The sequence below is a fragment of the Callithrix jacchus genome, chromosome 17 (genome assembly GCF_049354715.1).
Source record: "Callithrix jacchus isolate 240 chromosome 17, calJac240_pri, whole genome shotgun sequence".
NCBI classification, from domain to species: Eukaryota; Metazoa; Chordata; class Mammalia; order Primates; family Cebidae; genus Callithrix; species Callithrix jacchus.
The window spans coordinates 68,310,796-68,328,328 of NC_133518.1; positions in this window are offsets into that span (position 1 = coordinate 68,310,796).

Genomic DNA, 17,533 nt, shown 5'->3' on the forward strand with positions numbered 1-17,533 from the left:
GTATTGGGAAAACTGGCTAGCCATATACAGAAAGCTGAAACTGGATCCCTTCCTTACACATTATACAAAAATTAATTCAAGATGGATTAAAGCCTTAAACAAAAGACCAAAACCCATAAAAACTCTAGAAGAAAACCTAGGCAATACCATTCAGGACATAGGCATGGGCAAAGACTTCATGACTAAAACAGCAAAAGCAATAGCAACAAAAGCCAAAATTGACAAATAGGATCTAATTAAACTAAAGAGCTTCTGCACAGCAAAATAAACCATCATCAGAATGAATAGGCAACCTACAGAATGGGAGAAAATTTTTGCAATCTGCCCATCTGACAAAGGGCTAATATCCAGAATCTACAAGGAACCCAAACAAACAACTAACCAAAAAAAGAACCCCATCAAAAGGTCAGTGAAGGATGTGAACAGACATTTCTCAAAAGAAGACATTTATGTAGCCAACAAACATAAAAAAAAATCACAGGTCATTAGAGAACTGTAAATCAAAACCACAATGAGATACCATCTCATGCCAGTTAGAATGGCGATTATTAAATAGTCAGGAAACAACAGATGCTGGAGAGGATGTGGAGAAATAGGAACGCTTTTACACTGTTGGTGGGAGTGTAAATTAGTTTAACTATTTGGAGGACAGTATGGTGATTCCTCAAGGATCTAGAACTAGTAATATCATTTGACCCAGCAATTCCATTACTGGGTATATACCCAAAGGATTATAAATTATTCTACTATAAGGACACATGCACATGTATGTTTATTGCACTGTTCACAATAGCAAAGTCTTGGAACCAACCCAAATGCCCATCAATGAAAGACTGGATAAAGAAACTGTGGCACATATACACCATGAAATACAATACAGCCATAAAAAAGGATGAGTTCATGTCCTTTTCAGGGATGTGGATGAATCTAGAAACCATAATTCTCAGCAAACTAACACAAGAACAGAAAACCAAACACCACATGTTCTCACTCATAAGTGGGAGTTGAACAATAAAACTCATGGACACAGGGAGGAGGACATCACACACTGGGCCTGATGGTGGGGGGTGGCCTGGGGGAGGGATAACATTGGGAGAAATACCTAATATAGATGACAGGTTGACGGGTGCAGAAAACCAACATGGCACTTATATAGCTAAGGCACTTTTAACAGCCCTGCACAGTCTGCACATGTATCCCAGAACTTAAAGTGTAATAAAAAATAAATAAAGAAGAATGCATCAAGAAGTAGCCTAAGGCATTTGGGATAGAATTGTCAACAAAGCAAAGCAAAGGAATTTCTTCTCTCCCACTTATGAGGAAGAATGGGACCTAAATTTTTTTTCAGTTGATATTAGTAGCTGTATATATTTAGGGGGTACATGTGATATTTTCATACATATATATGATAATCATGTATGTAATGATTTAATCAAGGTAACTGAGATATCCATCACTGCAACATTTATCTTTATGTGGGAACATTACAATCCTTCTAGCTATTTTGAAAGACATAACAAATTATGGTTAACTATAAATGTCTATCAAATACAACTTATCTAATTGTGTTTTCACACCCATTTACTAATTTGTCTTCCTCCTCCCTTCCCTTTCCAGCCTCTGGTAACCACCATTCTACTCTCTACCTCCATGAGGTTCACTGTTTTGGTCCCCACATATGAGTGAGAATATGAGATATCTGTCTTTCTATACCTGGCTTGTTTTACTTAATGGAATGACCTCCAATTCTATCTATGTTGCTGAGAATGACAAGATTTAATTCTTTTATATGGCTGAATAATATTTCATTGTGTATATATGACACTTTTCTTCATTTGTTCATTTGTGGATGGACACTTAGGTTGATTCCATATCTTGGCTATTGTGAATAGTGCTACAATGAACATGAGAATGCAGGTATCCTTCAGTATACTGACTTCCTTTCTTTTGGATATACACCCAACAGCAAGACTGCTGGATCACGTGGTCATTCTCCTTTGTTTCTTTGAGAAATCTCAATACTGGTTTCCCTAACGGCTAGACTCGTTACATTTTTCTGGATGACTGGCCTCATCTGGATCTCCTAAAACCTCGTGACAAGGTCTGGAGGGCAGGTAGTTAAGTCCCAGAAACAGAAACAGAAATTAATATAATATTTATAGTTAATTCCTAGAAACAGGACCAGGGAAGTGTAAAAGAAAGAAAAGAAGGGGTGTGTTATTGAGTTGGTAAACTACATGGGCAACTTCATCTAAGCAGATCTTCTGAGGAACGTCCAAAACAACTTTCACAATTTTCCACTGGATCATCTCCAGGGAGAAACATTTGTCAACTCCAGTACCCACTGAAGGTTGCCCTAAAGTGTGCTACTAACTCCTCTGTACTTCTAGGCATGCCAGAAGAGAAACCCTCAGAAAGCAAAAGATGTGCTATACACAACACAGCAAGCTGCTAGGAGAGCCTATGAGTTAAATTTCATATGGAACTAGGCAAAAGTCACAGTGGACACCAGAGTTGCAGCTGAGGGGACGGAGGTAAGAGGGATACAGGAGGAATCTGGGACCTTGACCCTCAAGATTTATTTTAATAAATTATCTAAACTCATTCAACTTATTTGCAGTTATGTTAAGAATTATTACCCCCTTATCAAAGCACATCACTTATTCCTTTAGTTGATGTATGTGTATTTAACCAATTATTTTAGAGTTTGCCATCATTACTGGCTGTCTACATCTGAATATATCGAATTTTGCACAATATCCTACTTTACATAGTAGGTAGTTCATCTATAATTGCTTATTTAGAAAAACATGAAGATTTTGTTACTTTCTTTTGGCATCACACTACAAAAGTATTTCTTGTTTCCAGGCTTCATGATAAATAGTAGACTTAGCTCTTTTTATAAATGAATATTACACGTCAATCCACTATAATCAAAAAAGCTTAAAAGAACCATTGGAAATATGGATATCTACATATAACATATGGTGTTGCCAAGGAAGGCTGACTAAATGAGGTAGGATTCAGTTCACCTCAGTAAATTCTTCAAAATTCTTCCTCCATACCTCAGACTTTCAGATGCAGGAACGCACTGTCTCAGTGCCTCATACTTCATTGGGATCAGAAATGCTAATCAGATACAGACAGATGTGGCAGCTTCTTGAATCAGAATCTTCACGTATTTTGTTCACTACATTATAAAGTATCCCCACGGGCTCAACTAAAATGCCTTCATCGAGTGGGCAGGTAACGTAAGCAAGTGACATTATGGGACTACAGACTCAGTGGGAACTGGACCGTATATGCCCTATTTAAAGACACTTAATTTTTAATTATTTCAAAATACTACATGGCTAAATAATGATAAAAACAAAAACAAACTGTTATTGATGACATCTAATAGCTGGTACAAAAAAACACATTAACAGTATTATTACCATCATTATCATTATTATATTTTTATTTTAGGGACTCTACTATTTGATTTATGAAATTTAAATCTTATCCTTTGGGTCCCACATATTGCCCATTCAGCAACAAAAATTTATTCAATTTTCTCCTTTTTAAAATTTATTTCTACTTGATCAGGTCACATAACCTTATGTACTCTTTCTCCTCCCTTTTCTTTGCCTTTGTTTTATTGCTAGATCTTACAAATATCCAGTCAATGCTTACTTTACGCCTTCTGTCCAGGTTTTTCTTGCCATTTCCCCATTGGACGAAGGTCTTCCTGTAATCCACTCTTCAAGAAACGCTCTGGATATAATATCCCTCAAGTTCTTGAATGTTTAAATTTGCTTTTCTAAAGTCTCAATACTTAAAAGACATTTGGCAGCATGGAAAATTGCGAGTCATAGATCTTTTCCTTGAATTTACTGAAATTTCTTATACCACTATTATTTTATTTTGCTTATTACTGTCAAGATCCTTCTGATCTTATGTTTCAGAAGAAATGTGGCCTTTTTGGCACTACGTGGTGGTTCATGCTTATAATCCTAGCACTTTGGGAGGCGGGGGCAGGAGGATCACTAGAGCTCACAAGTTTGAAGCCATCGAGAGAGAGAGAGAGAGAGAGAGAGAGAGAGAGAGAGAGAGAGAGAGAGAGAGAGAGAGAGAGAGAGAGAGAGAGGTGGCGGGGGAGAGAGAAAGGAAGGAGGAGGAAGAGAATGAGGAGGAGGAGGAGTTGGTGGTTAGTTTTTCAATTACATCCACTTCTTTTCTGTGTAATAACTGACTATTACTCTGGCATGGGCTTCTCAGGTAATTATACATACATTGAAGATTGTAATATGTTTTCTTTTCTTGCAATGCTATAGGCTTGGATTGTAATTTCTTTCTCTTTTCTAAATGCTCTGTACGGATTTGAAAGATAAAGTAGAAACATTTGTATTCAAGCAGCATTATCCTGAAACTGGAAGTCTTCCAATAAATAATTGTTTTGGCTGTCCTTTGTAGGCAAAGACCAATAAATAATTTTTGAACATGTGAATGAATGAATCAATTGATACAAAATGAAAAGGCTAATTTATTGAATGAAATGACACTGATCATTATGGAGACTGGATTCTTCTGAACATATAATCAGACTCTTTTGTTTCTGGAGAAAATTGGAACCCATATTATAACTACAATGTTCCTGGGTGAGAATAGAATGGGTAACAGTGGACTCAGTTGTAAAAACTGCAAAGTTTAGTGGCGTTAGACCTTCTCATGCGACGACAGTGCTGCCACTGGCATGAGAGTTGCTCGGAATAGTCTGACCAGGAAGTAAAACCAACAGTCTGTCCAGTGAGTGAGCCCTTTGTACTCAGCCGTCTCAGCACCATGTTCTACTGTCTCAAAACACACCTATATTGGTTGGCATGTACATACATTATAACATGAACGATGGGAACAGGCACATTCACACTTGCAGACAGGGGCTCATGCGCACCCGCCTATTCACATAGGACCCAGCCCTTTGCCTCAGAGAGAGAAAGCCTGGCAGAGTGGAAGCACTCAAACTTTCAAATCAGTCCTGGGTTCCATGGGCCACAGTGGGCTCTCCACTTAGAGAACTTGACCAGGATCCTACATTCTCTCTGGGCCCCATGTTGTGTTCAGATCCTTAAGGCAATTTTTAACTTCACCCTCCACTAGTGCATCTTCTTACTAAAGCTTTTGGTTTTCAGAGGCAAAATGTGTTTTCTGTTTTTGTTTTGTGTTTTCACTGTTGTCTTCAAATATATCCAATTGCATTTGGCTAAGCTTCTTAATTATTGTCAAACTCTCAAAGACACGCTTTGCATTTCTGAGGTAATTCAGACTGTCATATTCTTTTGAATCTCTTCTGATAAGATTCAACTATTTTGGAAAATTGACAGTTTTCTCAAGTTGGGAATCGTAAAGGGGTGTTTTCTTCAACTGTGTTTCAGAGGTGACATTTTATAAAGGAGAATGAGTGACTTTAGATGTAGAAACACATATTTTGTTTTCCTAAAGCATGTCTTTGCTTTTGAAAAAAAAAAAGAAGAAAACAAGTGTTACTAATATTTGTATATAGTTTATTTCATTTTAAGTGCTGGGGTACATGTGCAGGATGCAAAGGTTTGTTACATAGGTAGATGTGTGCCATGCTGGTTTGCTGCACCTATCAACCTATCACCTAGGTATTAAGCCCAGCAAATATTAACTACTTTTCCTGATTATTTCTCTTTCCCCACACACCCCCAACAGGCCCCAGTGTCTGTTGCTCCCCTCCCTATGTCCACATGTTCTCATTGTTCAGTTCCCACTTATCAGTTAGAACCTGCAGTGTTTGGTTTTCCATTCCTGCACAGTTTGCTGAGGTTCATGGCTTCCAGCTCCATCTGTGTCCCTGAAAACGACATGATCTTGTTCCTTTTAATGGCTGCATAGTATTCCATGGTGTATATATTCTACATTTTCTTTTTCTAGTCTATCATTGATGAACATTTGGATTGATTTAATGTCTTTGCTACTGTGACTAGTGCTGCAAGAAGCATACCTGTGCATGTATCTTTGTAATAGAATAATTTATATTCCAGGGGGCATGTACCCAGTAATGGGATGGCTGGATCAAATGCTATTTTGGTTCTAGGACTTTGAGGAATTGCCACACTGTCTTCAACAATAGGTGAGTTAATTTACATTCCCACTAACAGTGTAAAAGCATTCCTATTTCTCCACAGCCTCACTAGCATCTGATGTTTCTTGACTTTTTAAATAATTGCCACTCTGACTGGCATGAGATGGTATCTCATTGTGGTTTCGATTTGCATTTCTCTAATGATTGGTGATGTTGAGCTTTTTATCATTTTTGTTGGCCACATGAAAGTCTTCTTTTGAGAAGTTTCTGTTCATGTACTTTGCCCACCTTTTAATGGAGTTTTCTTTTTCTTGTACATTTGTTTAAGTTTTTTGTAGATGCTGGATGTTAGACCTTTGTCAGATGGATAGATTTCACAGATTTCCTCCAATTCTGTCAGTTGTCTGTTTAATTTGTTAATAGTTTCTTTGACTGTGCAGAAGCTCCTTAATTTAATTAGATCACAGCCAGGCATGATGACTCACCCTGGTAATCCCAGCACTTTGGGCAGCCAAGGCAGGCAGATCAGCTGAGGTCAGAAGTTTGAGACCAGCCTGGCCAACATGTTGAAACCCTGTCTCTACTAACAATGCAAAAATGAGCCAGATGTGGTAGTGGACACCTGTAATCCCAGCTACTTGGGAGGCTGAGGCAGGAGAATTGCTTGAACTTGGGAGGCAAATGTTGCAGTGAGCCATACCACTGCACTCCAGCCTGGGTGACAAAGTGAGACTCCATCTCAAAAAAAATTTTCATTTCATTTCATTTGTTAATTTTTGCTTTTGTTGCAATTTCCTTTTATTTTGTAATTGCACATCTTTATCATAAAATCTTCGCCCATGCCTATGTCCTCAGTGTTACTGCCTAGATTTTCTTCTAGGTTTTTATAGATTTAGGTTTTACATTGAAGTCTAATCCATCTTGAGTTAATTTTATATAAGGTATAACGAAAGGGTCCAGTTTTAAGTTTCTGCATATGGCTAGCCAATTCTCCTAGCCTCATTTATCAAGCAAGGAACCCTTTCTCCACTGCTTATTTTTGTCAGGTTTGTCAAAGACCAGATGGTTGTAGACGTTAAGTCTTATATATAAGTTCTATATTCTGTTCCACTGGTCTATGTGTGTGCTTTTGTACCAGTACCATGCTATTTTGGATACCGTAGCCTTGTAGTGTATTTGAAGATGAGTATCATGATGCTTCCAGCTCTGTTCTTTTTGCTTAGGATTGTCTTGGCTATACAGGCTTTTTAGTTCCATATGAATTTTAAAATAGCTTTTTCTAATAATGTGAAGAATGTCAATGGTAGTTTAATGGGAATAGCATTGAATCTATAAATTACTACAGGGAGTATGGCCATATTCACAATATTGACTCTTCCTATTCATACACATGGAATATTTTTCCATTTGTTTGTTTTCTTTCTGATTTCCTTGAGGAGTGGTTTTTAGTTCTCCTTGAAGAGGCTCTTTACTTCCCTTGTTAGCTGTATTCCTAGGTCAGCAGTGCATGGCACTTACTCTAAAATTGATCACATAGCTGGAAGTAAAACACAGCAAATGCAAAAGAACTGAAATCACAACAAACAGTCTTTCAGAACACAGCATAATCAAATTAGAAATCAAGATTAGAAAACTCACTCAAAACTACTTTTGTTGTTCTGCCAGAGATACAACAACAACGAAAAGAAAACTTCAGGTCAATATCCCTGAGGAACATCAGTGCAAAAATCCTCAAAAACTACATGGAAATTGAGCATTCTATTCCTGAAAGACTCATAGGTAAATACTGAAATTAAGGTAGAAGTCAAGAAGTTCCTTGAAATTAATGAGAACACAGAGACAACATAGCAGAATCTTTGGGATGCTGCCAAAGCAGTGCTAAGAGGGAAATTTATAGGATTAAATGCCCATATCAAAAGCTAGAAAGATCACAAATCAACACCCTAACATCACTACTAAAAGAACTACATAACTAAGAGCAAACAAACCCCAAAGCTGACAGAAGACAAGAAATAACCAGGATCAGAGCGGAACTGAAGGAGATAGAGATATAAAAAGCCCTTCAAAAAAAAAAAATCAACAAATCGAGGAGCTGGTTTTTTGTAAACAAATTAATAAAATAGACTGCTAGCTAGACTAACAAAGAAGACAAGAGAGAAGAATCAGACAAAAAAATTACATGGGTGATATCACCAATGACCCCCAGAAATACATAAAACCATCAGAGAATACTGTAAACACCTTTATGCAAATAAAGTCAAGAATCTAGAAGAAATGGATAAATTTCTGGATACGTACACCCTTCCAAGACTGAACCAGGAAGAAACTGAATCCCTGAATACCAATAGCAAGTTTTGAAATTGAGGCAATAATATATAGCGTAACAACCAAAAAAAGCTCAGGACCAGATGAATTTACAGCTGAATTCTACCAGAGAAAGAGGAGCTGGTACCATTTCCCCTGAGATTATCCCAAACAATCTGAAGAAAGGACTTTTCCATAACTCATATTATGGTGCCAGCATCATCCTGATACCAAAACCTGGCAGAGATACAACAACAACAAAAAGAAAACTTCAGGCCAATATCCCTGATGAACATCAAGGCAAAAATCCTCTATAAAATACAGGCAAACTGAATCCAGCAGCACATCAAAAAGCTTATCCATCATGATCAAGTCAGCTTTATCCCTGGATGCAAGGCTGGTTCAACATACAAAAATCAATAAACGTAATTCATCACATAAATAGAACTAAAGGTAAAAACCATAATTATTATTTCAACGGACACAGAAAAAGCTTTGATAAAATTTAACACCCCTTCATGTTCAAAACTGTCAATAAACTAGGTTTTGAAGGAACATACCTTAAAATAATAAGAGCCATATACGACACACCCATAGCCAATATCATACTGAATTGGCAAAAGCTAGAAGCATTCTCCTTGAAAACCAGCACAAGAACTGAAGGGGCAAGATGGTGGGATAGGAAAAGCTCTGGTGCTCAGCTCCCAGGGAGAGTAATGCAGAAGATGGGTAATATCCACATTTCCAACTGAGGTACCTGGTTCATCTCATTGGGACTGGTTAGACAGGGGTGCAGCCCATGGAGGGCAAGCCAAAGTAGTGTGGGGCATTGCCTCACCCAGGAAGAGCAAGAGTCTAGGGAACTCCCTTTCCTAGCCAAGGGAAGCCATTAGGGACTTTCCCCAGCACTCTGGCACTCTGGCTCAGATGCTGCGCTTTTCTCATGGTTTTCACAACCCGGAGACCAGGAGATTTCCTCTGGTGCCTATACCAGAAGTGTCCCAGGTTTCCAACACAAAACTGGGTAGCCATTTGGGAAGACACCAAGCTAGCTACAGCAGTTTTGTTTGTTTAATATATACCCCAGTGGTGCCTAGAACACCAGCAAGACAGAACTGCTCATTCCCCTGAAAAATGGGCCTGAAGCCAGAAAACTTGGCAAGTCCCACCCCAGGAAGACCAGCAAGCTAAGATCCACTGGCTTGAAATTCTTGCAGCCCGCACATAAGTCTGAGCTTGAGCCGGGATGTTTGAGCTCAGTGCAGGTAGGGGCATCTGCCATTGCTGAGGTTCAGGTAGGCAGTTTTAACCTTGCCTGTGTAAACAAAGTTGCCGGGAAGTTTACACAGCGACTGGGCGGAGCCCACAGCAGCTCAGCAAGGCCACCATAGGCAGAATATGTCACTAGATTCCCTCCTAGCTGGGCAGAGCATCTCTGAAAAAAGGCAGCAGCCTGTCAGGGACTTATAAATAAAGCTCCCACCTTCCTGGGACAGAGCACTTGGGAAAAGGGGCTATTGTGGGTACAACTTTAGCAGACTTAAATGTCCCTGCCCAGCAGCACTGAAAGGAGCAACAGATCTCCCAGCACAGGGCTTGAGCTCTGATAAGGGACAGACTGCCTCCTCAAATGGCTCCCTGTCCCCGCCTTGTATCCTAACTTGGAGATACCTCCCAGCACAGGCTGACAAAGATTTCACACAAGAGAGGTCTGGCTGGCACCTGGCAGGTACCCTTCTGGAACAAAGCCACCAGAGGAAGGAACAGGCAGCAATCTTTGCTGTTCTGCAGCCCCCACTGGTGATTTCCCAGGAAAGCAGGTTCTGGAGTGGACCTCCAGCAAACTCCAGCAGACTAGCAGCAGAGGGGTCTGAGTGTTAGAAAGAAACCTAACAGAAAGAAATAGTTTCAACATCAACAGAAAGAACGTCCACTCAAAGACCCCATCAAAAGGTCACCAACTTCAAAGACCACGGGTAGATAAATCAACGAAGAAGGGAAGAAACCAGCACAAAAAGGCTGAAATCACCACAAGCCAGAATGCCTCTTCTCCTCCAAGGTATCACAAATCCTCACCAGCAAGGGAACAAAACTGGACAGAGAATCAGTTGGATGAACTGACAGAAGCAGGCTTCAGAAAGTGGGTAATAACAAACTTCTTCAAGCTAAAGGAGCATGTTCTAACCCAATACAAGGAAGCTAAGAACCTTGAAAAAAGGTTAGATGAATTGCTAACTAGAATAATCAGCTTAGAAAAGAACATAAATGACTTGATGGAGCTGAAAAACACAGCACAAGAACTTTGTGAAGCATACACAAGTATCAACAGCCAAATTAATCAAGTGGAAGAAAGTATATGAGGGACTGAAGATCAACTCAATGAAATAAAGTGAGAAGGCAAGATTAGAGAAAAAAGAGTGAAAAGAACAAAGCCTCCAAGAAATACGGGGGACTATGTGAAAAGACCAAATCTACATTTGATTGGTGTACCTGAAAATGATGGAGAGAATAAAACCAAGTTGGAAAATACTCTTCAGGATATTCTCCAGGAAAACTTCCCCAATGTAGCAAGGCAGGCAACATTCAAATACAGGAAATACAGAGAATACCACAAAGACAGTTCTCGAGAAGAGCAATCCCAAGACATATAATCATAAGTTTCACCAGAGTTGAAATGAAGGAAACAAGGCTAAGGGCAGCCAGAGGGAAAGGTTGGGTTACCCACAAAGGGAAGCCCATCAGACTCACAGCAAAGTTCTTGGCAGAAACCCTTCAAGACAGAAGAGAGTGGGGGCTGATAATCAACATTCTTAAATAAAAGAATTTTCAAACCAGAATTTCATATCCAGCCAAACTAAGCTTCATAAGTGAAGGAGAAATAAAATCCTTTAATCAAGCAAATGCACAGAGATTTTGTCACCACCAGGCCTGCCTTACAAGAGCTGCTGAAGGAAGCATGAAACATGGAAAGGAACAACCAGTACCAGCCACCACAAAAGCATACCAAATTGTAAAGACCATCGACACTATGAAAAAAAAAAAAATTGCATCAACTAACGAGCAAAACAACCAGCTAGCATCAAAATGGTGGGATCAAATTCACAAATAACAATATTAACTTTAAGTGTAAATGGGCTAAATTCCCCAATTAAAAGACACAGACTGGTAAATTGGATAAAAAGTCAAGACCCATCAGTGTGCCATATTCAGGATACCCATCTCACAAGCAAAGACACACATAGGCTCAAAATAAAGGGATGGAGGAAGATTTACCAAGCAAATGGAAAGCAAATAAATAAATAAATAAAAGCAAAGGTCACAATCCTAGTCTCTGATAAAACAGACTTTAAACCAACAAAGATCAAAAGAGACAAAGAAGGGCATTACATAATGATAAAGGGATCAATGCAACAAGAAGAGCTAACTATTCTAAATATATATGCACCCAATACAGTAGCACGCAGATACATAAAGCAAGCTCTTAATGACTCACAAAAAGACTTAGACTCACACACAATCATAGTGGGAGACTTTAACACTCCACTGTCAATATTAGATCAACGAGACTGAAAATTAACAAGGATATCCAGGACTTGAACTCAGATCTGGACCAAGTGGACCTAATAGACAGAACTCTCCACCCTAAATCCACAGAATATACATTCTTCTCAGCACCATGTTGCACTTATTTTAAAATTTACCACACAATTGGAAATAAAACACTCCTCAGAAAATGCAAAACAATGGAAATCATAACAAATAATCTCTCAGACCACAGTGCAATCAAATTAGAACTCAGGATTAAGAAACTCACTCAAAACTGCATAACTATGTGGAAACTGAAAAACCTGTTCCTAAATGACTACTGGATAAATAATGAAAGGAAGGCAGAAATAAAGATGTTCTTTGAAACCAATGAGAATGAAGACACAACAGTATCAGAACTTCTGGGACACACTTAAAGCAGAGTGTAGAGGGAAATTTATAGTACTGAATGGCCACAAGAGAAACGAGGAAACATCTAAGATCCACACCCTAACATCATGAATAAAAGAACCAGAGGAGCAAGATCAAACAAATTCAAAAGCTAGCAGAAGACAAGAAATTACTAAGATCAGAGCAAATCTGAAGGAGACAGAGACATGAAAATACCTTCAAAAAAAAAAATCAATAAATCCAGGAGGTGGGTTTTTGAAAAAGATCAACAAAATAGAACACTAGCTAGACTAACAAAAAAGAAAAAGAGAAAAATCAAATAGATGTAATAAAAAATGATAAAGGGAATCTCACCACCAATCCCATGCAACTACAAACTGCCATCAGAGAATACTATAAATACCTGTATGCAAATAAATCAGTAAATCTAGAAGAAATGGATAAATTCCTGGACACTTACACCCTCCCAAGACTAAAGCAGGAAGAAGTCGAATCTCTGAATGGACCAATAACAAGGTCAGAAATTGAGTCAGCAATTAATAACCTATCAACCAAAACAAGTCCAGGACCAGACAGGTTCAAAGCCAAATTCTACCAGAGTAACAAAGAAGACCTGGTACCATTCCTTCTGAAACTATTCTAAACAATACAAAAAGAGGGAATTCCCCCCAATTCATTTTATGAGACTAACATCTCCTGATACCAAAACCTGGCAGAGACACAACTAAAAAAGAATTTCAGGCCAATATCCACGATGAATATTGATGTGAAAATCCTTAATAAAATACTGGCAAACTGACTTCCAGCAGCACATCAAAAGGTTTATCCACCATGATCAAGTCGGCTTCATCCCTGGGATGCAAGTCTGGTTCAACATATGCAAATCTATAAATGTAATCCATCACATAAAGAACCAAAGACAAAAACCACGTGATTATCTCAACAGATGCAGAGAAGGCATTTGACAAAATTCAACAACCTTTATGCCAGAAACTCTCAATAAACTAGGTATCGATGGTACGTATCTCAAAATAATAAGAGGTATCTATGACAAACTCTCATCCAATATCATACTGAATGGGCAAAAACAGGAAGCATTCCCTTTGAAAACCAGCACAAGACAAAGATACTCTCTCTCACCACTCCTGTTTAACATAGTATTGGAAGTTTTGGCCAGGGCAATCAGGCAAGAAAAAGAAATATAGCATATTCAATTAGGAAAAGAGGTAGTCAAATTATCTCTATTTGCAGATGACATGATTGTATTTTTAGAAGAACCTATCGTCTCAGCTCCAAATCTCCTGAAGCTGAGAAGTAACTTCAGCAAAGTCTCAGGATACAAAATCAATCTGCAAAAATCACAAGCATTCCTGTACACCAATGACAGACAGACAGCCAAATCATGAGTAAATTCCCATTCACAATTGCCACAAATAAAATACCTAGGAATACAACTTATGAGGGAGGTGAAGGACCTCTTCAAGGAGAACTACAAACCACTGCTCAATAAAATAATAGGACACAAACAGATAGAAAAATATTCCATGCTCATGGTTAGGAAGAATTAATATTGTGAAAATGGCCATACTGCCAAAGTAATTTATAGATTCAGTGCTAACCCCATCAAGCCACTATTGACTTTCTTCACGTAATTGGCAAAAAAAATCTTAAATTTCACATGGAACCAAAAAAAGAGCCCACATATCCAAACCAATCCTAAGCAAAAAAACAAACAAACAAACAAACAAACAAACAAAAACAAAACAAAACAGGCAGCATCATGCTACCTGACTTCAAACTATATTACAACGCTATAGTAATCAAAACAGGATGGTACTGGTACCAAAACAGAGATACAGACCAATGGAACAGAACAGAGGCTTCATAAATAATGCCACCCATCTATAGCCATCTGATCTTTGAAAAATCTGACAAAAACAAGCAATGGGGAAAGGATTCCCTATTTAATAAGTGATGTTGGGATAACTGGCTAGTCATATGCAGAAAGCTGAAACTGGATCCCATCCTTATACCTTATAGAAAAATGAATTCCAGATGGATGAAAGATTTAAACGTAAGACCTAATACCATAAAAACACTAGAAGAAATCCTAGACAATACCATTTAGGATATAGGCATCAGCCAGGACTTCAGGACTAAAACACAAAAAGCAATGGCAACAAAAGCCAAAATTGACAAATGTGATTTCATTAAACTAAAGAACTGCACAGCAAAAGAAACTATCATTAGAGTGAAACAGCAACCAACAGAATTGGAAAAAAATTTTGCAATCTACCCATCTAACAAAGGACTAATATCCAGAATATACAAAGAACTAAAACAAATTTAGAAGAAAAAAAACAACCCCATCAAAAAGTGTGTGAAGGATATGAACAGACACTTTTCAAAAGACGACATTTATGCAGCCAACAAACATGAAAAAAAGCTCATCATCACTGGTCACTGGAGAAATGCAAATCAAAACCAAATCGAGATACCATCTCATGCCAGTTAGAATGGCAATCATTAAAAAATCAGGAGACAACAGATGCTGGAAAGGATGTGGAGAAATAGGAACTTTTACATTGTTGGGAGCATATATTAGTTCTACCATTGTGGGAGACAGTGTCGCAATTCCTTAAGGATCTAGAACTAGAAGTACCATTTGACAGAGCAATCCCATTGCTGGGTATATACCCAAAGGATTAAAAATCATTCTGTTATAAAGACACATGCACACATATGTTTATTGCAGCAATGTTCACAATAGCAAAGACTTGGAACCAACCCAAATGCCCATCAATGATAGACCGGATAAAGCAAATGTGGCACATATACACCATGGAATACTACACAGCCATAAAAAAGGTTGAGTTCATGTCCTTTGCTGGGACATGGATAAAGCTGGAAAACATCATTCTCAGCATACTAACACAAGAACAGAAAAGCAAACACTCCATGTTCTCACTTATAAGTGGGTGTTGAACAATGAGAATACATGGACACAGGGAGGGGAGCATCACACATTGGAGATGTCAGGGGGTAGGGGGCTAAGGAAAGGATAGTAGGGGTGAGGAGTAGGGGAGAGATAGCATTAGGAGAAATACCTAATGCAGATGACGGGGTGATGGATGCAGCAAACCACCATGGCACATGTATACCTGTATAACAAACCTGCACGTTCTGCACATGTACCCAACAACTTAAAGTATAATAATAAAAAAAGCAAACTAGTACAAGACAAGGATACCCTCTCTTACCACTCCTATTCAGCACAGTATTCAAAGATCTGGCCAGGGCAATCAGGCAAGAGAAAGAAATAAAAGGTATTCAAATTGGAAGAGAGCAAGTCAGATTGTCTTTGCAGATGACACAATCCTCTATCTAGAAAACCGCATTGTCTCAGTCCAAAAGCTTCTTAAGCTGATAAGCAATTTCAGCGAAGTTTCAGGATACAACATCAATGTGCAAAAATCAAAAGCAATTCCTACACGCCAGCAGCTGCCAAGCAGAGAGCCAAACCATGACTGAACTCCATTCACAGTACTATTTATTGACAGGGCCCAAACCTACAGTGATTGTGAAAACGGGCAAACAGGCGGCAAATCAAGCTTGCACTCACAGCAGGTCTCATTTCTGGTGGCGTCTTATTTCACTTGTCTGCTTGTACATCACTTCCAATGATTCCATTTAAGTAGGCGTTTCTTTTATTCGTAGTGCATTTTAAATTATTTGGTTGAAAACATCAAACAAGTCAAAAGACTAAGTTATCAAAGAGAAAGTTCAGAAGTCTCACTACTTCTAAAACTATGGAATTTGGAATTATGGGAATTCTTTTCAATAATTGTTTAAAAACATACCACAGGCCGGGCGCAGTGGCTCAAGCCTGTAATCCCAGCACTTTGGGAGGCCGAGACGGGTGGATCACGAGGTCAACAGATCGAGACCATCCTGGTCAACATGGTGAAACCCCGTCTCTACTAACAATTACAAAAAATTAGCTGGGCACGGTGGCGTGTGCCTGTAATCCCAGCTACTCAGGAGGCTGAGGCAGGAGAATTGCCTGAACCCAGGGGGCAGAGGTTGCGGTGAGCCGAGATCGCGCCATTGCACTCCAGCCTGGGTAACAAGAGCGAAACTCCGTCTCAAAAAAAAAAAAAAAAAAAAAAATACCACAAAAATGTTTCTATAGACGTCTCAAATTCTGAACAAATCAACATAGGGGGAGTATTCAAAGGTAGGGGACTTCTTGTTCATTGAAAAATCAAACCCAAACCAAAACACACACACACACACACACACACACACACACACACACACACACACACACACACACCCCAAAGCAGCTGGCTTTACGCTTCCTGGAAGTCTTTCAAATCCTAGGACACATCTGTCTAAAGCGAATCTAGGTTCCTTTGAAAATTGACACTTGAAGAATTAAGAGACATGATAGCGATTTTGTTCCACCAGAGGGCGCCATAGACTACAGTCCGGCAAGTGTGCTTGTGGGTCTGGGTACATAAACACAGTAATTTAAAGCAGCTACTTTTAGGCTATTTTTGTAACATGGAGAGAATTTTAAGATCAACAATAAGCATTACTGGGTTTTCAATAATGTAGGATTTATTTTAAACAGATTGATTATACACTTCTGACATTTTTACCCCCAGATGGAAAACAAAATCAAAATGGAAACAGTAGATTAATCTTATATATATCTGTGTACTTCCACAAAGTTATTTATTTCGAAATCGGATGATGGAAAACATTTTTGATACAATAACTCCATGGCAAAGACCACCTAAAATTTAGCCTGTTGGGATTCATCTGGGAAAAGTATTTGGAATTTGTAGTTTCTGTGGAATAGGTTTTAGTATTCAAGGAAACTACAGGAAGCGAGGATTTCCCCTCCAGACGTTTCTTAGTAGTAGAAATAAAATATGTCCTTCCATTTCCAACCCAATAGGGCTTCGAGAAACTCCTGCCCGCTTCAGCCCAGAGGATGCCCCAGCCTGCCACCCACTGAAAATCCAGGCTTTGCCTCAAGTCTCTGAAAATCAAATGCTTGCAAGCTATCCTTTAGTTTGCTTCCAATGCTGGTCCTGTAAAGACAGATTCACTTATATTCCCTTTGTACTCTGAGGGGCAAATTTTATCAGCTGAAAGCTCGCTTGCGATCTCCTGTGAGTGTTCAGTAAGCCAAAC